Source organism: Hyla sarda, unplaced genomic scaffold (assembly GCF_029499605.1).
Source record: "Hyla sarda isolate aHylSar1 unplaced genomic scaffold, aHylSar1.hap1 scaffold_480, whole genome shotgun sequence".
Classification (NCBI taxonomy): domain Eukaryota; kingdom Metazoa; phylum Chordata; class Amphibia; order Anura; family Hylidae; genus Hyla; species Hyla sarda.
This window is the reverse complement of record NW_026610492.1, coordinates 148,976-169,948: the sequence shown is the minus strand read 5'-3', so window position 1 is coordinate 169,948 and position 20,973 is coordinate 148,976. Positions and strand designations below refer to the sequence as shown.

General features: G+C 46.2%; 10 non-coding genes across 10 annotated transcripts; all 10 read right to left on the bottom strand.

Annotated features, from left to right (window-relative positions):
• LOC130336519 (U2 spliceosomal RNA) lies at window positions 1-191 on the bottom strand. The gene has a single exon (XR_008877941.1). It is a non-coding gene; the product is annotated as a U2 spliceosomal RNA (small nuclear RNA).
• A 2,094-nt stretch (window positions 192-2,285) lies between these two features.
• LOC130336518 (U2 spliceosomal RNA) lies at window positions 2,286-2,476 on the bottom strand. Its single transcript, XR_008877940.1, has one exon. It is a non-coding gene; the product is annotated as a U2 spliceosomal RNA (small nuclear RNA).
• A 2,087-nt stretch (window positions 2,477-4,563) lies between these two features.
• Window positions 4,564-4,754, bottom strand: LOC130336516 (U2 spliceosomal RNA). Its single transcript, XR_008877939.1, has one exon. It is a non-coding gene; the product is annotated as a U2 spliceosomal RNA (small nuclear RNA).
• A 2,081-nt stretch (window positions 4,755-6,835) lies between these two features.
• Window positions 6,836-7,026, bottom strand: LOC130336515 (U2 spliceosomal RNA). The gene has a single exon (XR_008877938.1). It is a non-coding gene; the product is annotated as a U2 spliceosomal RNA (small nuclear RNA).
• Window positions 7,027-9,115: 2,089 nt separating this feature from the next.
• Window positions 9,116-9,306, bottom strand: LOC130336514 (U2 spliceosomal RNA). Its single transcript, XR_008877937.1, has one exon. It is a non-coding gene; the product is annotated as a U2 spliceosomal RNA (small nuclear RNA).
• A 2,089-nt stretch (window positions 9,307-11,395) lies between these two features.
• Window positions 11,396-11,586, bottom strand: LOC130336513 (U2 spliceosomal RNA). Its single transcript, XR_008877936.1, has one exon. It is a non-coding gene; the product is annotated as a U2 spliceosomal RNA (small nuclear RNA).
• Window positions 11,587-13,673: 2,087 nt separating this feature from the next.
• LOC130336512 (U2 spliceosomal RNA) lies at window positions 13,674-13,864 on the bottom strand. Its single transcript, XR_008877935.1, has one exon. It is a non-coding gene; the product is annotated as a U2 spliceosomal RNA (small nuclear RNA).
• A 2,079-nt stretch (window positions 13,865-15,943) lies between these two features.
• LOC130336511 (U2 spliceosomal RNA) lies at window positions 15,944-16,134 on the bottom strand. Its single transcript, XR_008877934.1, has one exon. It is a non-coding gene; the product is annotated as a U2 spliceosomal RNA (small nuclear RNA).
• Window positions 16,135-18,211: 2,077 nt separating this feature from the next.
• Window positions 18,212-18,402, bottom strand: LOC130336510 (U2 spliceosomal RNA). The gene has a single exon (XR_008877932.1). It is a non-coding gene; the product is annotated as a U2 spliceosomal RNA (small nuclear RNA).
• A 2,076-nt stretch (window positions 18,403-20,478) lies between these two features.
• On the bottom strand, window positions 20,479-20,669 carry LOC130336509 (U2 spliceosomal RNA). Its single transcript, XR_008877931.1, has one exon. It is a non-coding gene; the product is annotated as a U2 spliceosomal RNA (small nuclear RNA).
• Between the last annotated feature and the right edge of the window lie 304 nt (window positions 20,670-20,973).

Sequence of the window (20,973 nt, the reverse complement as noted above, 5' to 3'; positions counted from 1 at the left end):
GGGTGGTGCACTGTACCCGAAGATACTGCCATATCGGGTCAATGCATAGGGCGACGGAAGCAAGCTTCGAAATCGGCCCCCGTTCTCAAAAATCCATTTAATATATGGTCCCCAGATAGGGGACGTATCAGATATTAAACTGATAAGAACAGATACTACACTTGATCTTAGCCAAAAGGCCGAGAAGCGATAACCGTGAAAGGGGCGGGCCCAACAAGGTCCCCTTCATGGGCACTATCACTGCTTGCTGTCAGGGAGGCTGCCAGACAATTTTCCATGCACACTCTGGGCTGGGGGGCAGTCAACCACCAGTACACACAGCAGAACCTAAACCCATACCATTATTGCTAAGCAGCAAGACAGGGGCCCATTGCACTCCCACGGGGCCTTTTTAAATGCAATCCATAACCCGGATTTGCCAGGAACCCTTCTTACTCCTCCTACTTGCATGTGACACTGGGCTTAGGATCTGCATAGGAAACACACACACAAGCACACACCTACCTTTGTTGCCTGCAGATGCCTCCTTGGCTGTCCCCAAACGGTATCAAACCAACACCCACGGGAAGCTGTAAGCATAGAGGACATGCCTGCACCCCATTGGACTTACCTGTGTGGGTTAAATCCGGGTTATTTGACAACCTATGGCGGTGATGGTTCTGCTCAGGCAGAGCAGTGCTGATGCTCCTCATAAAGCTGTCGCTGCTGTGAAGGTTCTAGGTGACATCACAATCCCTATGGTTACATACACGACAAAGCTGGGTTGTTGTTGTTTACACTCTGCAAGGCCTGTGGAAGTGAGTGACATCATAGCACTGTAGTTCTGAGGGTTCTAGATGGATGCAACAATCTCCTGTTGCTTCTATGAAGGCCATAATAGACGACATCACCAAACAGCTCCATAGTCACATACACAGCAAAGGAGAGATGTTGTTTACACCTAGTGATGTCAGTGGTATTGAGTGACATCACAGCACAGTGCTAAGGCTCCTGGGCCTGGACACAGCAGCGGCTGCAATATCTCAACGGAGAATACGTTTATATATATGTGTGTGTGTGCGCGTATATATATATATATATATATATATATATATATATATATATATATATATATTCTCCGCCGAAATCACTTTTAAACCCATTTCCACCTTTTTTTCCCTTCTCTTCCTCTTACTTTTTTTTCACGTTTTTTTACGTTTTTCTCCTTTTCGCCTCTTTTCTGGGCGTATTATTCTTCTTTTTCTTCTTTTTTTTCGTCTAATGCATACCCCATCAGTGCAGCAATGCTTATTCAATACCGCCAGCAGATGGAGACACTGGGGGATAATTTTCTAAGGATTTATACTGATTTTTCCTGTCTGAATTTGTCGCACAGAAAGTTGCAGGCCAAATATGTGTGACATTTCTGCGACTTTAGCTTCTAGAGCATTTTTACAACATTATACATAGGTGCTGAATACATAAAAAGCGACTGTTCAGCGACAGACAAGTCGCATCGGCTGAAAGTAGGCCAGAATGTCAGTCCATGTTGGAGCAGGTTTAGATACAGTCTAAAGCATAGATCTCAAAGTCTGTGCACAGAATTTAGCAAGGGCCTCGCACCTTCTGATGCATCAGGTAGGTGCACTATAGCATAGCCTAACCCTCTGTACTTTGGTCTATATTGATGCGGGACATAGACAGCCAGCTGATGACCAATCCATTAGTGCAATGGATGGCTGGAAGCATTTGTCTTTGCCTTTGCAATACCACAGAAGCAATGCATGGTCAATGTACAGCAATGACACACCTGTGTGAACAGCCAGGAGACCCCCCCATGTTATGTTACATAGTTACATAGTTAGTACGGTCGAAAAAAGACATATGTCCATCAAGTTCAACCAGGGAATTAAGGGGTAGGGGTGTGGCGCGATATTGGGGAAGGGATGAGATTTTATATTTCTTCATAAGCATTAATCTTATTTTGTCAATTAGGAACATTCAGCACCCACCCGCTATCAAGGCAGCTGCCTATCATGTCATGCCCTACCTGCACAGGTGTGCTGGCTACTCAAATGATCCAATTAAGGAGGCCATTTAGTCAGCAGCAGCAGAAGTCCTGTGCCTGGACGCTCCAACAGCGGCCAGACACAAGCAGAAGCAGCAGAAGCAGCAGCAGCACCACCTTTTGTTTTTTGGCTGCAGCAGCAGCAGCAGCAGCAGCAAGGCCCACAGGGCTGGCTAGCTGGCTAGCCAGCAAGCAGGTAGCAATGAAAGTAGGAATCTTTCTTTTTAACCCTGTAAGGGGGTGGTGCACTGTACCCGAAGATACTGCCATATCGGGTCAATGCATAGGGCGACGGAAGCAAGCTTCGAAATCGGCCCCCGTTCTCAAAAATCCATTTAATATATGGTCCCCAGATAGGGGACGTATCAGATATTAAACTGATAAGAACAGATACTACACTTGATCTTAGCCAAAAGGCCGAGAAGCGATAACCGTGAAAGGGGCGGGCCCAACAAGGTCCCCTTCATGGGCACTATCACTGCTTGCTGTCAGGGAGGCTGCCAGACAATTTTCCATGCACACTCTGGGCTGGGGGGCAGTCAACCACCAGTACACACAGCAGAACCTAAACCCATACCATTATTGCTAAGCAGCAAGACAGGGGCCCATTGCACTCCCACGGGGCCTTTTTAAATGCAATCCATAACCCGGATTTGCCAGGAACCCTTCTTACTCCTCCTACTTGCATGTGACACTGGGCTTAGGATCTGCATAGGAAACACACACACAAGCACACACCTACCTTTGTTGCCTGCAGATGCCTCCTTGGCTGTCCCCAAACGGTATCAAACCAACACCCACGGGAAGCTGTAAGCATAGAGGACATGCCTGCACCCCATTGGACTTACCTGTGTGGGTTAAATCCGGGTTATTTGACAACCTATGGCGGTGATGGTTCTGCTCAGGCAGAGCAGTGCTGATGCTCCTCATAAAGCTGTCGCTGCTGTGAAGGTTCTAGGTGACATCACAATCCCTATGGTTACATACACGACAAAGCTGGGTTGTTGTTGTTTACACTCTGCAAGGCCTGTGGAAGTGAGTGACATCATAGCACTGTAGTTCTGAGGGTTCTAGATGGATGCAACAATCTCCTGTTGCTTCTATGAAGGCCATAATAGACGACATCACCAAACAGCTCCATAGTCACATACACAGCAAAGGAGAGATGTTGTTTACACCTAGTGATGTCAGTGGTATTGAGTGACATCACAGCACAGTGCTAAGGCTCCTGGGCCTGGACACAGCAGCGGCTGCAATATCTCAACGGAGAATACGTTTATATATATGTGTGTGTGTGCGCGTATATATATATATATATATATATATATATATATATATATATATTTCTCCGCCGAAATCACTTTTAAACCCATTTCCACCTTTTTTTCCCTTCTCTTCCTCTTACTTTTTTTTCACGTTTTTTTACGTTTTTCTCCTTTTCGCCTCTTTTCTGGGCGTATTATTCTTCTTTTTCTTCTTTTTTTTCGTCTAATGCATACCCCATCAGTGCAGCAATGCTTATTCAATACCGCCAGCAGATGGAGACACTGGGGGATAATTTTCTAAGGATTTATACTGATTTTTCCTGTCTGAATTTGTCGCACAGAAAGTTGCAGGCCAAATATGTGTGACATTTCTGCGACTTTAGCTTCTAGAGCATTTTTACAACATTATACATAGGTGCTGAATACATAAAAAGCGACTGTTCAGCGACAGACAAGTCGCATCGGCTGAAAGTAGGCCAGAATGTCAGTCCATGTTGGAGCAGGTTTAGATACAGTCTAAAGCATAGATCTCAAAGTCTGTGCACAGAATTTAGCAAGGGCCTCGCACCTTCTGATGCATCAGGTAGGTGCACTATAGCATAGCCTAACCCTCTGTACTTTGGTCTATATTGATGCGGGACATAGACAGCCAGCTGATGACCAATCCATTAGTGCAATGGATGGCTGGAAGCATTTGTCTTTGCCTTTGCAATACCACAGAAGCAATGCATGGTCAATGTACAGCAATGACACACCTGTGTGAACAGCCAGGAGACCCCCCCATGTTATGTTACATAGTTACATAGTTAGTACGGTCGAAAAAAGACATATGTCCATCAAGTTCAACCAGGGAATTAAGGGGTAGGGGTGTGGCGTGATATTGGGGAAGGGATGAGATTTTATATTTCTTCATAAGCATTAATCTTATTTTGTCAATTAGGAACATTCAGCACCCACCCGCTATCAAGGCAGCTGCCTATCATGTCATGCCCTACCTGCACAGGTGTGCTGGCTACTCAAATGATCCAATTAAGGAGGCCATTTAGTCAGCAGCAGCAGAAGTCCTGTGCCTGGACGCTCCAACAGCGGCCAGACACAAGCAGAAGCAGCAGAAGCAGCAGCAGCACCACCTTTTGTTTTTTGGCTGCAGCAGCAGCAGCAGCAGCAGCAAGGCCCACAGGGCTGGCTAGCTGGCTAGCCAGCAAGCAGGTAGCAATGAAAGTAGGAATCTTTCTTTTTAACCCTGTAAGGGGGTGGTGCACTGTACCCGAAGATACTGCCATATCGGGTCAATGCATAGGGCGACGGAAGCAAGCTTCGAAATCGGCCCCCGTTCTCAAAAATCCATTTAATATATGGTCCCCAGATAGGGGACGTATCAGATATTAAACTGATAAGAACAGATACTACACTTGATCTTAGCCAAAAGGCCGAGAAGCGATAACCGTGAAAGGGGCGGGCCCAACAAGGTCCCCTTCATGGGCACTATCACTGCTTGCTGTCAGGGAGGCTGCCAGACAATTTTCCATGCACACTCTGGGCTGGGGGGCAGTCAACCACCAGTACACACAGCAGAACCTAAACCCATACCATTATTGCTAAGCAGCAAGACAGGGGCCCATTGCACTCCCACGGGGCCTTTTTAAATGCAATCCATAACCCGGATTTGCCAGGAACCCTTCTTACTCCTCCTACTTGCATGTGACACTGGGCTTAGGATCTGCATAGGAAACACACACACAAGCACACACCTACCTTTGTTGCCTGCAGATGCCTCCTTGGCTGTCCCCAAACGGTATCAAACCAACACCCACGGGAAGCTGTAAGCATAGAGGACATGCCTGCACCCCATTGGACTTACCTGTGTGGGTTAAATCCGGGTTATTTGACAACCTATGGCGGTGATGGTTCTGCTCAGGCAGAGCAGTGCTGATGCTCCTCATAAAGCTGTCGCTGCTGTGAAGGTTCTAGGTGACATCACAATCCCTATGGTTACATACACGACAAAGCTGGGTTGTTGTTGTTTACACTCTGCAAGGCCTGTGGAAGTGAGTGACATCATAGCACTGTAGTTCTGAGGGTTCTAGATGGATGCAACAATCTCCTGTTGCTTCTATGAAGGCCATAATAGACGACATCACCAAACAGCTCCATAGTCACATACACAGCAAAGGAGAGATGTTGTTTACACCTAGTGATGTCAGTGGTATTGAGTGACATCACAGCACAGTGCTAAGGCTCCTGGGCCTGGACACAGCAGCGGCTGCAATATCTCAACGGAGAATACGTTTATATATATGTGTGTGTGTGCGCGTATATATATATATATATATATATATATATATATATATTTCTCCGCCGAAATCACTTTTAAACCCATTTCCACCTTTTTTTCCCTTCTCTTCCTCTTACTTTTTTTTCACGTTTTTTTACGTTTTTCTCCTTTTCGCCTCTTTTCTGGGCGTATTATTCTTCTTTTTCTTCTTTTTTTTCGTCTAATGCATACCCCATCAGTGCAGCAATGCTTATTCAATACCGCCAGCAGATGGAGACACTGGGGGATAATTTTCTAAGGATTTATACTGATTTTTCCTGTCTGAATTTGTCGCACAGAAAGTTGCAGGCCAAATATGTGTGACATTTCTGCGACTTTAGCTTCTAGAGCATTTTTACAACATTATACATAGGTGCTGAATACATAAAAAGCGACTGTTCAGCGACAGACAAGTCGCATCGGCTGAAAGTAGGCCAGAATGTCAGTCCATGTTGGAGCAGGTTTAGATACAGTCTAAAGCATAGATCTCAAAGTCTGTGCACAGAATTTAGCAAGGGCCTCGCACCTTCTGATGCATCAGGTAGGTGCACTATAGCATAGCCTAACCCTCTGTACTTTGGTCTATATTGATGCGGGACATAGACAGCCAGCTGATGACCAATCCATTAGTGCAATGGATGGCTGGAAGCATTTGTCTTTGCCTTTGCAATACCACAGAAGCAATGCATGGTCAATGTACAGCAATGACACACCTGTGTGAACAGCCAGGAGACCCCCCCATGTTATGTTACATAGTTACATAGTTAGTACGGTCGAAAAAAGACATATGTCCATCAAGTTCAACCAGGGAATTAAGGGGTAGGGGTGTGGCGCGATATTGGGGAAGGGATGAGATTTTATATTTCTTCATAAGCATTAATCTTATTTTGTCAATTAGGAACATTCAGCACCCACCCGCTATCAAGGCAGCTGCCTATCATGTCATGCCCTACCTGCACAGGTGTGCTGGCTACTAAAATGATCCAATTAAGGAGGCCATTTAGTCAGCAGCAGCAGAAGTCCTGTGCCTGGACGCTCCAACAGCGGCCAGACACAAGCAGAAGCAGCAGAAGCAGCAGCAGCACCACCTTTTGTTTTTTGGCTGCAGCAGCAGCAGCAGCAGCAGCAAGGCCCACAGGGCTGGCTAGCTGGCTAGCCAGCAAGCAGGTAGCAATGAAAGTAGGAATCTTTCTTTTTAACCCTGTAAGGGGGTGGTGCACTGTACCCGAAGATACTGCCATATCGGGTCAATGCATAGGGCGACGGAAGCAAGCTTCGAAATCGGCCCCCGTTCTCAAAAATCCATTTAATATATGGTCCCCAGATAGGGGACGTATCAGATATTAAACTGATAAGAACAGATACTACACTTGATCTTAGCCAAAAGGCCGAGAAGCGATAACCGTGAAAGGGGCGGGCCCAACAAGGTCCCCTTCATGGGCACTATCACTGCTTGCTGTCAGGGAGGCTGCCAGACAATTTTCCATGCACACTCTGGGCTGGGGGGCAGTCAACCACCAGTACACACAGCAGAACCTAAACCCATACCATTATTGCTAAGCAGCAAGACAGGGGCCCATTGCACTCCCACGGGGCCTTTTTAAATGCAATCCATAACCCGGATTTGCCAGGAACCCTTCTTACTCCTCCTACTTGCATGTGACACTGGGCTTAGGATCTGCATAGGAAACACACACACAAGCACACACCTACCTTTGTTGCCTGCAGATGCCTCCTTGGCTGTCCCCAAACGGTATCAAACCAACACCCACGGGAAGCTGTAAGCATAGAGGACATGCCTGCACCCCATTGGACTTACCTGTGTGGGTTAAATCCGGGTTATTTGACAACCTATGGCGGTGATGGTTCTGCTCAGGCAGAGCAGTGCTGATGCTCCTCATAAAGCTGTCGCTGCTGTGAAGGTTCTAGGTGACATCACAATCCCTATGGTTACATACACGACAAAGCTGGGTTGTTGTTGTTTACACTCTGCAAGGCCTGTGGAAGTGAGTGACATCATAGCACTGTAGTTCTGAGGGTTCTAGATGGATGCAACAATCTCCTGTTGCTTCTATGAAGGCCATAATAGACGACATCACCAAACAGCTCCATAGTCACATACACAGCAAAGGAGAGATGTTGTTTACACCTAGTGATGTCAGTGGTATTGAGTGACATCACAGCACAGTGCTAAGGCTCCTGGGCCTGGACACAGCAGCGGCTGCAATATCTCAACGGAGAATACGTTTATATATATGTGTGTGTGTGCGCGTATATATATATATATATATATATATATATATATATATATATATATTTCTCCGCCGAAATCACTTTTAAACCCATTTCCACCTTTTTTTCCCTTCTCTTCCTCTTACTTTTTTTTCACGTTTTTTTACGTTTTTCTCCTTTTCGCCTCTTTTCTGGGCGTATTATTCTTCTTTTTCTTCTTTTTTTTCGTCTAATGCATACCCCATCAGTGCAGCAATGCTTATTCAATACCGCCAGCAGATGGAGACACTGGGGGATAATTTTCTAAGGATTTATACTGATTTTTCCTGTCTGAATTTGTCGCACAGAAAGTTGCAGGCCAAATATGTGTGACATTTCTGCGACTTTAGCTTCTAGAGCATTTTTACAACATTATACATAGGTGCTGAATACATAAAAAGCGACTGTTCAGCGACAGACAAGTCGCATCGGCTGAAAGTAGGCCAGAATGTCAGTCCATGTTGGAGCAGGTTTAGATACAGTCTAAAGCATAGATCTCAAAGTCTGTGCACAGAATTTAGCAAGGGCCTCGCACCTTCTGATGCATCAGGTAGGTGCACTATAGCATAGCCTAACCCTCTGTACTTTGGTCTATATTGATGCGGGACATAGACAGCCAGCTGATGACCAATCCATTAGTGCAATGGATGGCTGGAAGCATTTGTCTTTGCCTTTGCAATACCACAGAAGCAATGCATGGTCAATGTACAGCAATGACACACCTGTGTGAACAGCCAGGAGACCCCCCCATGTTATGTTACATAGTTACATAGTTAGTACGGTCGAAAAAAGACATATGTCCATCAAGTTCAACCAGGGAATTAAGGGGTAGGGGTGTGGCGCGATATTGGGGAAGGGATGAGATTTTATATTTCTTCATAAGCATTAATCTTATTTTGTCAATTAGGAACATTCAGCACCCACCCGCTATCAAGGCAGCTGCCTATCATGTCATGCCCTACCTGCACAGGTGTGCTGGCTACTCAAATGATCCAATTAAGGAGGCCATTTAGTCAGCAGCAGCAGAAGTCCTGTGCCTGGACGCTCCAACAGCGGCCAGACACAAGCAGAAGCAGCAGAAGCAGCAGCAGCACCACCTTTTGTTTTTTGGCTGCAGCAGCAGCAGCAGCAGCAGCAAGGCCCACAGGGCTGGCTAGCTGGCTAGCCAGCAAGCAGGTAGCAATGAAAGTAGGAATCTTTCTTTTTAACCCTGTAAGGGGGTGGTGCACTGTACCCGAAGATACTGCCATATCGGGTCAATGCATAGGGCGACGGAAGCAAGCTTCGAAATCGGCCCCCGTTCTCAAAAATCCATTTAATATATGGTCCCCAGATAGGGGACGTATCAGATATTAAACTGATAAGAACAGATACTACACTTGATCTTAGCCAAAAGGCCGAGAAGCGATAACCGTGAAAGGGGCGGGCCCAACAAGGTCCCCTTCATGGGCACTATCACTGCTTGCTGTCAGGGAGGCTGCCAGACAATTTTCCATGCACACTCTGGGCTGGGGGGCAGTCAACCACCAGTACACACAGCAGAACCTAAACCCATACCATTATTGCTAAGCAGCAAGACAGGGGCCCATTGCACTCCCACGGGGCCTTTTTAAATGCAATCCATAACCCGGATTTGCCAGGAACCCTTCTTACTCCTCCTACTTGCATGTGACACTGGGCTTAGGATCTGCATAGGAAACACACACACAAGCACACACCTACCTTTGTTGCCTGCAGATGCCTCCTTGGCTGTCCCCAAACGGTATCAAACCAACACCCACGGGAAGCTGTAAGCATAGAGGACATGCCTGCACCCCATTGGACTTACCTGTGTGGGTTAAATCCGGGTTATTTGACAACCTATGGCGGTGATGGTTCTGCTCAGGCAGAGCAGTGCTGATGCTCCTCATAAAGCTGTCGCTGCTGTGAAGGTTCTAGGTGACATCACAATCCCTATGGTTACATACACGACAAAGCTGGGTTGTTGTTGTTTACACTCTGCAAGGCCTGTGGAAGTGAGTGACATCATAGCACTGTAGTTCTGAGGGTTCTAGATGGATGCAACAATCTCCTGTTGCTTCTATGAAGGCCATAATAGACGACATCACCAAACAGCTCCATAGTCACATACACAGCAAAGGAGAGATGTTGTTTACACCTAGTGATGTCAGTGGTATTGAGTGACATCACAGCACAGTGCTAAGGCTCCTGGGCCTGGACACAGCAGCGGCTGCAATATCTCAACGGAGAATACGTTTATATATATGTGTGTGTGTGCGCGTATATATATATATATATATATATATATATATATATATATATATATTTCTCCGCCGAAATCACTTTTAAACCCATTTCCACCTTTTTTTCCCTTCTCTTCCTCTTACTTTTTTTTCACGTTTTTTTACGTTTTTCTCCTTTTCGCCTCTTTTCTGGGCGTATTATTCTTCTTTTTCTTCTTTTTTTTCGTCTAATGCATACCCCATCAGTGCAGCAATGCTTATTCAATACCGCCAGCAGATGGAGACACTGGGGGATAATTTTCTAAGGATTTATACTGATTTTTCCTGTCTGAATTTGTCGCACAGAAAGTTGCAGGCCAAATATGTGTGACATTTCTGCGACTTTAGCTTCTAGAGCATTTTTACAACATTATACATAGGTGCTGAATACATAAAAAGCGACTGTTCAGCGACAGACAAGTCGCATCGGCTGAAAGTAGGCCAGAATGTCAGTCCATGTTGGAGCAGGTTTAGATACAGTCTAAAGCATAGATCTCAAAGTCTGTGCACAGAATTTAGCAAGGGCCTCGCACCTTCTGATGCATCAGGTAGGTGCACTATAGCATAGCCTAACCCTCTGTACTTTGGTCTATATTGATGCGGGACATAGACAGCCAGCTGATGACCAATCCATTAGTGCAATGGATGGCTGGAAGCATTTGTCTTTGCCTTTGCAATACCACAGAAGCAATGCATGGTCAATGTACAGCAATGACACACCTGTGTGAACAGCCAGGAGACCCCCCCATGTTATGTTACATAGTTACATAGTTAGTACGGTCGAAAAAAGACATATGTCCATCAAGTTCAACCAGGGAATTAAGGGGTAGGGGTGTGGCGCGATATTGGGGAAGGGATGAGATTTTATATTTCTTCATAAGCATTAATCTTATTTTGTCAATTAGGAACATTCAGCACCCACCCGCTATCAAGGCAGCTGCCTATCATGTCATGCCCTACCTGCACAGGTGTGCTGGCTACTCAAATGATCCAATTAAGGAGGCCATTTAGTCAGCAGCAGCAGAAGTCCTGTGCCTGGACGCTCCAACAGCGGCCAGACACAAGCAGAAGCAGCAGAAGCAGCAGCAGCACCACCTTTTGTTTTTTGGCTGCAGCAGCAGCAGCAGCAGCAGCAAGGCCCACAGGGCTGGCTAGCTGGCTAGCCAGCAAGCAGGTAGCAATGAAAGTAGGAATCTTTCTTTTTAACCCTGTAAGGGGGTGGTGCACTGTACCCGAAGATACTGCCATATCGGGTCAATGCATAGGGCGACGGAAGCAAGCTTCGAAATCGGCCCCCGTTCTCAAAAATCCATTTAATATATGGTCCCCAGATAGGGGACGTATCAGATATTAAACTGATAAGAACAGATACTACACTTGATCTTAGCCAAAAGGCCGAGAAGCGATAACCGTGAAAGGGGCGGGCCCAACAAGGTCCCCTTCATGGGCACTATCACTGCTTGCTGTCAGGGAGGCTGCCAGACAATTTTCCATGCACACTCTGGGCTGGGGGGCAGTCAACCACCAGTACACACAGCAGAACCTAAACCCATACCATTATTGCTAAGCAGCAAGACAGGGGCCCATTGCACTCCCACGGGGCCTTTTTAAATGCAATCCATAACCCGGATTTGCCAGGAACCCTTCTTACTCCTCCTACTTGCATGTGACACTGGGCTTAGGATCTGCATAGGAAACACACACACAAGCACACACCTACCTTTGTTGCCTGCAGATGCCTCCTTGGCTGTCCCCAAACGGTATCAAACCAACACCCACGGGAAGCTGTAAGCATAGAGGACATGCCTGCACCCCATTGGACTTACCTGTGTGGGTTAAATCCGGGTTATTTGACAACCTATGGCGGTGATGGTTCTGCTCAGGCAGAGCAGTGCTGATGCTCCTCATAAAGCTGTCGCTGCTGTGAAGGTTCTAGGTGACATCACAATCCCTATGGTTACATACACGACAAAGCTGGGTTGTTGTTGTTTACACTCTGCAAGGCCTGTGGAAGTGAATGACATCATAGCACTGTAGTTCTGAGGGTTCTAGATGGATGCAACAATCTCCTGTTGCTTCTATGAAGGCCATAATAGACGACATCACCAAACAGCTCCATAGTCACATACACAGCAAAGGAGAGATGTTGTTTACACCTAGTGATGTCAGTGGTATTGAGTGACATCACAGCACAGTGCTAAGGCTCCTGGGCCTGGACACAGCAGCGGCTGCAATATCTCAACGGAGAATACGTTTATATATATGTGTGTGTGTGCGCGTATATATATATATATATATATATATATATATATATATATATATTTCTCCGCCGAAATCACTTTTAAACCCATTTCCACCTTTTTTTCCCTTCTCTTCCTCTTACTTTTTTTTCACGTTTTTTTACGTTTTTCTCCTTTTCGCCTCTTTTCTGGGCGTATTATTCTTCTTTTTCTTCTTTTTTTTCGTCTAATGCATACCCCATCAGTGCAGCAATGCTTATTCAATACCGCCAGCAGATGGAGACACTGGGGGATAATTTTCTAAGGATTTATACTGATTTTTCCTGTCTGAATTTGTCGCACAGAAAGTTGCAGGCCAAATATGTGTGACATTTCTGCGACTTTAGCTTCTAGAGCATTTTTACAACATTATACATAGGTGCTGAATACATAAAAAGCGACTGTTAAGCGACAGACAAGTCGCATCGGCTGAAAGTAGGCCAGAATGTCAGTCCATGTTGGAGCAGGTTTAGATACAGTCTAAAGCATAGATCTCAAAGTCTGTGCACAGAATTTAGCAAGGGCCTCGCACCTTCTGATGCATCAGGTAGGTGCACTATAGCATAGCCTAACCCTCTGTACTTTGGTCTATATTGATGCGGGACATAGACAGCCAGCTGATGACCAATCCATTAGTGCAATGGATGGCTGGAAGCATTTGTCTTTGCCTTTGCAATACCACAGAAGCAATGCATGGTCAATGTACAGCAATGACACACCTGTGTGAACAGCCAGGAGACCCCCCCATGTTATGTTACATAGTTACATAGTTAGTACGGTCGAAAAAAGACATATGTCCATCAAGTTCAACCAGGGAATTAAGGGGTAGGGGTGTGGCGCGATATTGGGGAAGGGATGAGATTTTATATTTCTTCATAAGCATTAATCTTATTTTGTCAATTAGGAACATTCAGCACCCACCCGCTATCAAGGCAGCTGCCTATCATGTCATGCCCTACCTGCACAGGTGTGCTGGCTACTCAAATGATCCAATTAAGGAGGCCATTTAGTCAGCAGCAGCAGAAGTCCTGTGCCTGGACGCTCCAACAGCGGCCAGACACAAGCAGAAGCAGCAGAAGCAGCAGCAGCACCACCTTTTGTTTTTTGGCTGCAGCAGCAGCAGCAGCAGCAGCAAGGCCCACAGGGCTGGCTAGCTGGCTAGCCAGCAAGCAGGTAGCAATGAAAGTAGGAATCTTTCTTTTTAACCCTGTAAGGGGGTGGTGCACTGTACCCGAAGATACTGCCATATCGGGTCAATGCATAGGGCGACGGAAGCAAGCTTCGAAATCGGCCCCCGTTCTCAAAAATCCATTTAATATATGGTCCCCAGATAGGGGACGTATCAGATATTAAACTGATAAGAACAGATACTACACTTGATCTTAGCCAAAAGGCCGAGAAGCGATAACCGTGAAAGGGGCGGGCCCAACAAGGTCCCCTTCATGGGCACTATCACTGCTTGCTGTCAGGGAGGCTGCCAGACAATTTTCCATGCACACTCTGGGCTGGGGGGCAGTCAACCACCAGTACACACAGCAGAACCTAAACCCATACCATTATTGCTAAGCAGCAAGACAGGGGCCCATTGCACTCCCACGGGGCCTTTTTAAATGCAATCCATAACCCGGATTTGCCAGGAACCCTTCTTACTCCTCCTACTTGCATGTGACACTGGGCTTAGGATCTGCATAGGAAACACACACACAAGCACACACCTACCTTTGTTGCCTGCAGATGCCTCCTTGGCTGTCCCCAAACGGTATCAAACCAACACCCACGGGAAGCTGTAAGCATAGAGGACATGCCTGCACCCCATTGGACTTACCTGTGTGGGTTAAATCCGGGTTATTTGACAACCTATGGCGGTGATGGTTCTGCTCAGGCAGAGCAGTGCTGATGCTCCTCATAAAGCTGTCGCTGCTGTGAAGGTTCTAGGTGACATCACAATCCCTATGGTTACATACACGACAAAGCTGGGTTGTTGTTGTTTACACTCTGCAAGGCCTGTGGAAGTGAGTGACATCATAGCACTGTAGTTCTGAGGGTTCTAGATGGATGCAACAATCTCCTGTTGCTTCTATGAAGGCCATAATAGACGACATCACCAAACAGCTCCATAGTCACATACACAGCAAAGGAGAGATGTTGTTTACACCTAGTGATGTCAGTGGTATTGAGTGACATCACAGCACAGTGCTAAGGCTCCTGGGCCTGGACACAGCAGCGGCTGCAATATCTCAACGGAGAATACGTTTATATATATGTGTGTGTGTGCGCGTATATATATATATATATATATATATATATATATATTTCTCCGCCGAAATCACTTTTAAACCCATTTCCACCTTTTTTTCCCTTCTCTTCCTCTTACTTTTTTTTCACGTTTTTTTACGTTTTTCTCCTTTTCGCCTCTTTTCTGGGCGTATTATTCTTCTTTTTCTTCTTTTTTTTCGTCTAATGCATACCCCATCAGTGCAGCAATGCTTATTCAATACCGCCAGCAGATGGAGACACTGGGGGATAATTTTCTAAGGATTTATACTGATTTTTCCTGTCTGAATTTGTCGCACAGAAAGTTGCAGGCCAAATATGTGTGACATTTCTGCGACTTTAGCTTCTAGAGCATTTTTACAACATTATACATAGGTGCTGAATACATAAAAAGCGACTGTTCAGCGACAGACAAGTCGCATCGGCTGAAAGTAGGCCAGAATGTCAGTCCATGTTGGAGCAGGTTTAGATACAGTCTAAAGCATAGATCTCAAAGTCTGTGCACAGAATTTAGCAAGGGCCTCGCACCTTCTGATGCATCAGGTAGGTGCACTATAGCATAGCCTAACCCTCTGTACTTTGGTCTATATTGATGCGGGACATAGACAGCCAGCTGATGACCAATCCATTAGTGCAATGGATGGCTGGAAGCATTTGTCTTTGCCTTTGCAATACCACAGAAGCAATGCATGGTCAATGTACAGCAATGACACACCTGTGTGAACAGCCAGGAGACCCCCCCATGTTATGTTACATAGTTACATAGTTAGTACGGTCGAAAAAAGACATATGTCCATCAAGTTCAACCAGGGAATTAAGGGGTAGGGGTGTGGCGCGATATTGGGGAAGGGATGAGATTTTATATTTCTTCATAAGCATTAATCTTATTTTGTCAATTAGGAACATTCAGCACCCACCCGCTATCAAGGCAGCTGCCTATCATGTCATGCCCTACCTGCACAGGTGTGCTGGCTACTCAAATGATCCAATTAAGGAGGCCATTTAGTCAGCAGCAGCAGAAGTCCTGTGCCTGGACGCTCCAACAGCGGCCAGACACAAGCAGAAGCAGCAGAAGCAGCAGCAGCACCACCTTTTGTTTTTTGGCTGCAGCAGCAGCAGCAGCAGCAGCAAGGCCCACAGGGCTGGCTAGCTGGCTAGCCAGCAAGCAGGTAGCAATGAAAGTAGGAATCTTTCTTTTTAACCCTGTAAGGGGGTGGTGCACTGTACCCGAAGATACTGCCATATCGGGTCAATGCATAGGGCGACGGAAGCAAGCTTCGAAATCGGCCCCCGTTCTCAAAAATCCATTTAATATATGGTCCCCAGATAGGGGACGTATCAGATATTAAACTGATAAGAACAGATACTACACTTGATCTTAGCCAAAAGGCCGAGAAGCGATAACCGTGAAAGGGGCGGGCCCAACAAGGTCCCCTTCATGGGCACTATCACTGCTTGCTGTCAGGGAGGCTGCCAGACAATTTTCCATGCACACTCTGGGCTGGGGGGCAGTCAACCACCAGTACACACAGCAGAACCTAAACCCATACCATTATTGCTAAGCAGCAAGACAGGGGCCCATTGCACTCCCACGGGGCCTTTTTAAATGCAATCCATAACCCGGATTTGCCAGGAACCCTTCTTACTCCTCCTACTTGCATGTGACACTGGGCTTAGGATCTGCATAGGAAACACACACACAAGCACACACCTACCTTTGTTGCCTGCAGATGCCTCCTTGGCTGTCCCCAAACGGTATCAAACCAACACCCACGGGAAGCTGTAAGCATAGAGGACATGCCTGCACCCCATTGGACTTACCTGTGTGGGTTAAATCCGGGTTATTTGACAACCTATGGCGGTGATGGTTCTGCTCAGGCAGAGCAGTGCTGATGCTCCTCATAAAGCTGTCGCTGCTGTGAAGGTTCTAGGTGACATCACAATCCCTATGGTTACATACACGACAAAGCTGGGTTGTTGTTGTTTACACTCTGCAAGGCCTGTGGAAGTGAGTGACATCATAGCACTGTAGTTCTGAGGGTTCTAGATGGATGCAACAATCTCCTGTTGCTTCTATGAAGGCCATAATAGACGACATCACCAAACAGCTCCATAGTCACATACACAGCAAAGGAGAGATGTTGTTTACACCTAGTGATGTCAGTGGTATTGAGTGACATCACAGCACAGTGCTAAGGCTCCTGGGCCTGGACACAGCAGCGGCTGCAATATCTCAACGGAGAATACGTTTATATATATGTGTGTGTGTGCGCGTATATATATATATATATATATATATATATATATTTCTCCGCCGAAATCACTTTTAAACCCATTTCCACCTTTTTTTCCCTTCTCTTCCTCTTACTTTTTTTTCACGTTTTTTTACGTTTTTCTCCTTTTCGCCTCTTTTCTGGGCGTATTATTCTTCTTTTTCTTCTTTTTTTTCGTCTAATGCATACCCCATCAGTGCAGCAATGCTTATTCAATACCGCCAGCAGATGGAGACACTGGGGGATAATTTTCTAAGGATTTATACTGATTTTTCCTGTCTGAATTTGTCGCACAGAAAGTTGCAGGCCAAATATGTGTGACATTTCTGCGACTTTAGCTTCTAGAGCATTTTTACAACATTATACATAGGTGCTGAATACATAAAAAGCGACTGTTCAGCGACAGACAAGTCGCATCGGCTGAAAGTAGGCCAGAATGTCAGTCCATGTTGGAGCAGGTTTAGATACAGTCTAAAGCATAGATCTCAAAGTCTGTGCACAGAATTTAGCAAGGGCCTCGCACCTTCTGATGCATCAGGTAGGTGCACTATAGCATAGCCTAACCCTCTGTACTTTGGTCTATATTGATGCGGGACATAGACAGCCAGCTGATGACCAATCCATTAGTGCAATGGATGGCTGGAAGCATTTGTCTTTGCCTTTGCAATACCACAGAAGCAATGCATGGTCAATGTACAGCAATGACACACCTGTGTGAACAGCCAGGAGACCCCCCCATGTTATGTTACATAGTTACATAGTTAGTACGGTCGAAAAAAGACATATGTCCATCAAGTTCAACCAGGGAATTAAGGGGTAGGGGTGTGGCGCGATATTGGGGAAGGGATGAGATTTTATATTTCTTCATAAGCATTAATCTTATTTTGTCAATTAGGAACATTCAGCACCCACCCGCTATCAAGGCAGCTGCCTATCATGTCATGCCCTACCTGCACAGGTGTGCTGGCTACTCAAATGATCCAATTAAGGAGGCCATTTAGTCAGCAGCAGCAGAAGTCCTGTGCCTGGACGCTCCAACAGCGGCCAGACACAAGCAGAAGCAGCAGAAGCAGCAGCAGCACCACCTTTTGTTTTTTGGCTGCAGCAGCAGCAGCAGCAGCAGCAAGGCCCACAGGGCTGGCTAGCTGGCTAGCCAGCAAGCAGGTAGCAATGAAAGTAGGAATCTTTCTTTTTAACCCTGTAAGGGGGTGGTGCACTGTACCCGAAGATACTGCCATATCGGGTCAATGCATAGGGCGACGGAAGCAAGCTTCGAAATCGGCCCCCGTTCTCAAAAATCCATTTAATATATGGTCCCCAGATAGGGGACGTATCAGATATTAAACTGATAAGAACAGATACTACACTTGATCTTAGCCAAAAGGCCGAGAAGCGATAACCGTGAAAGGGGCGGGCCCAACAAGGTCCCCTTCATGGGCACTATCACTGCTTGCTGTCAGGGAGGCTGCCAGACAATTTTCCATGCACACTCTGGGCTGGGGGGCAGTCAACCACCAGTACACACAGCAGAACCTAAACCCATACCATTATTGCTAAGCAGCAAGACAGGGGCCCATTGCACTCCCACGGGGCCTTTTTAAATGCAATCCATAACCCGGATTTGCCAGGAACCCTTCTTACTCCTCCTACTTGCATGTGACACTGGGCTTAGGATCTGCATAGGAAACACACACACAAGCACACACCTACCTTTGTTGCCTGCAGATGCCTCCTTGGCTGTCCCCAAACGGTATCAAACCAACACCCACGGGAAGCTGTAAGCATAGAGGACATGCCTGCACCCCATTGGACTTACCTGTGTGGGTTAAATCCGGGTTATTTGACAACCTATGGCGGTGATGGTTCTGCTCAGGCAGAGCAGTGCTGATGCTCCTCATAAAGCTGTCGCTGCTGTGAAGGTTCTAGGTGACATCACAATCCCTATGGTTACATACACGACAAAGCTGGGTTGTTGTTGTTTACACTCTGCAAGGCCTGTGGAAGTGAGTGACATCATAGCACTGTAGTTCTGAGGGTTCTAGATGGATGCAACAATCTCCTGTTGCTTCTATGAAGGCCATAATAGACGACATCACCAAACAGCTCCATAGTCACATACACAGCAAAGGAGAGATGTTGTTTACACCTAGTGATGTCAGTGGTATTGAGTGACATCACAGCACAGTGCTAAGGCTCCTGGGCCTGGACACAGCAGCGGCTGCAATATCTCAACGGAGAATACGTTTATATATATGTGTGTGTGTGCGCGTATATATATATATATATATATATATATATATTTCTCCGCCGAAATCACTTTTAAACCCATTTCCACCTTTTTTTCCCTTCTCTTCCTCTTACTTTTTTTTCACGTTTTTTTACGTTTTTCTCCTTTTCGCCTCTTTTCTGGGCGTATTATTCTTCTTTTTCTTCTTTTTTTTCGTCTAATGCATACCCCATCAGTGCAGCAATGCTTATTCAATACCGCCAGCAGATGGAGACACTGGGGGATAATTTTCTAAGGATTTATACTGATTTTTCCTGTCTGAATTTGTCGCACAGAAAGTTGCAGGCCAAATATGTGTGACATTTCTGCGACTTTAGCTTCTAGAGAACATTATACATAGGTGCTGAATACATAAAAAGCGACTGTTCAGCGACAGACAAGTCGCATCGGCTGAAAGTAGGCCAGAATGTCAGTCCATGTTGGAGCAGGTTTAGATACAGTCTAAAGCATAGATCTCAAAGTCTGTGCACAGAATTTAGCAAGGGCCTCGCACCTTCTGATGCATCAGGTAGGTGCACTATAGCATAGCCCTAACCCTCTGTACTTTGGTCTATATTGATGCGGGACATAGACAGCCAGCTGATGACCAATCCATTAGTGCAATGGATGGCTGGAAGCATTTGTCTTTGCCTTTGCAATACCACAGAAGCAATGCATGGTCAATGTACAGCAATGACACACCTGTGTGAACAGCCAGGAGACCCCCCCATGTTATGTTACATAGTTACATAGTTAGTACGGTCGAAAAAAGACATATGTCCATCAAGTTCAACCAGGGAATTAAGGGGTAGGGGTGTGGCGCGATATTGGGGAAGGGATGAGATTTTATATTTCTTCATAAGCATTAATCTTATTTTGTCAATTAGGAACAATCAAGAATCAGCACCCACCCCGCTATCAAGGCAGCTGCCTATCATGTCATGCCCCTACCTGCACAGGTGTGCTGGCTACTCAAATGATCCAATTAAGGAGGCCATTTAGTCAGCAGCAGCAGAAGTCCTGTGCCTGGACGCTCCAACAGCGGCCAGACACAAGCAGAAGCAGCAGAAGCAGCAGCAGCACCACCTTTTGTTTTTTGGCTGCAGCAGCAGCAGCAGCAGCAGCAAGGCCCACAGGGCTGGCTAGCTGGCTAGCCAGCAAGCAGGTAGCAATGAAAGTAGGAATCTTTCTTTTTAACCCTGTAAGGGGGTGGTGCACTGTACCCGAAGATACTGCCATATCGGGTCAATGCATAGGGCGACGGAAGCAAGCTTCGAAATCGGCCCCCGTTCTCAAAAATCCATTTAATATATGGTCCCCAGATAGGGGACGTATCAGATATTAAACTGATAAGAACAGATACTACACTTGATCTTAGCCAAAAGGCCGAGAAGCGATAACCGTGAAAGGGGCGGGCCCAACAAGGTCCCCTTCATGGGCACTATCACTGCTTGCTGTCAGGGAGGCTGCCAGACAATTTTCCATGCACACTCTGGGCTGGGGGGCAGTCAACCACCAGTACACACAGCAGAACCTAAACCCATACCATTATTGCTAAGCAGCAAGACAGGGGCCCATTGCACTCCCACGGGGCCTTTTTAAATGCAATCCATAACCCGGATTGCCAGGAACCCTTCTTACTCCTCCTACTTGCATGTGACACTGGGCTTAGGATCTGCATAGGAAACACACACACAAGCAC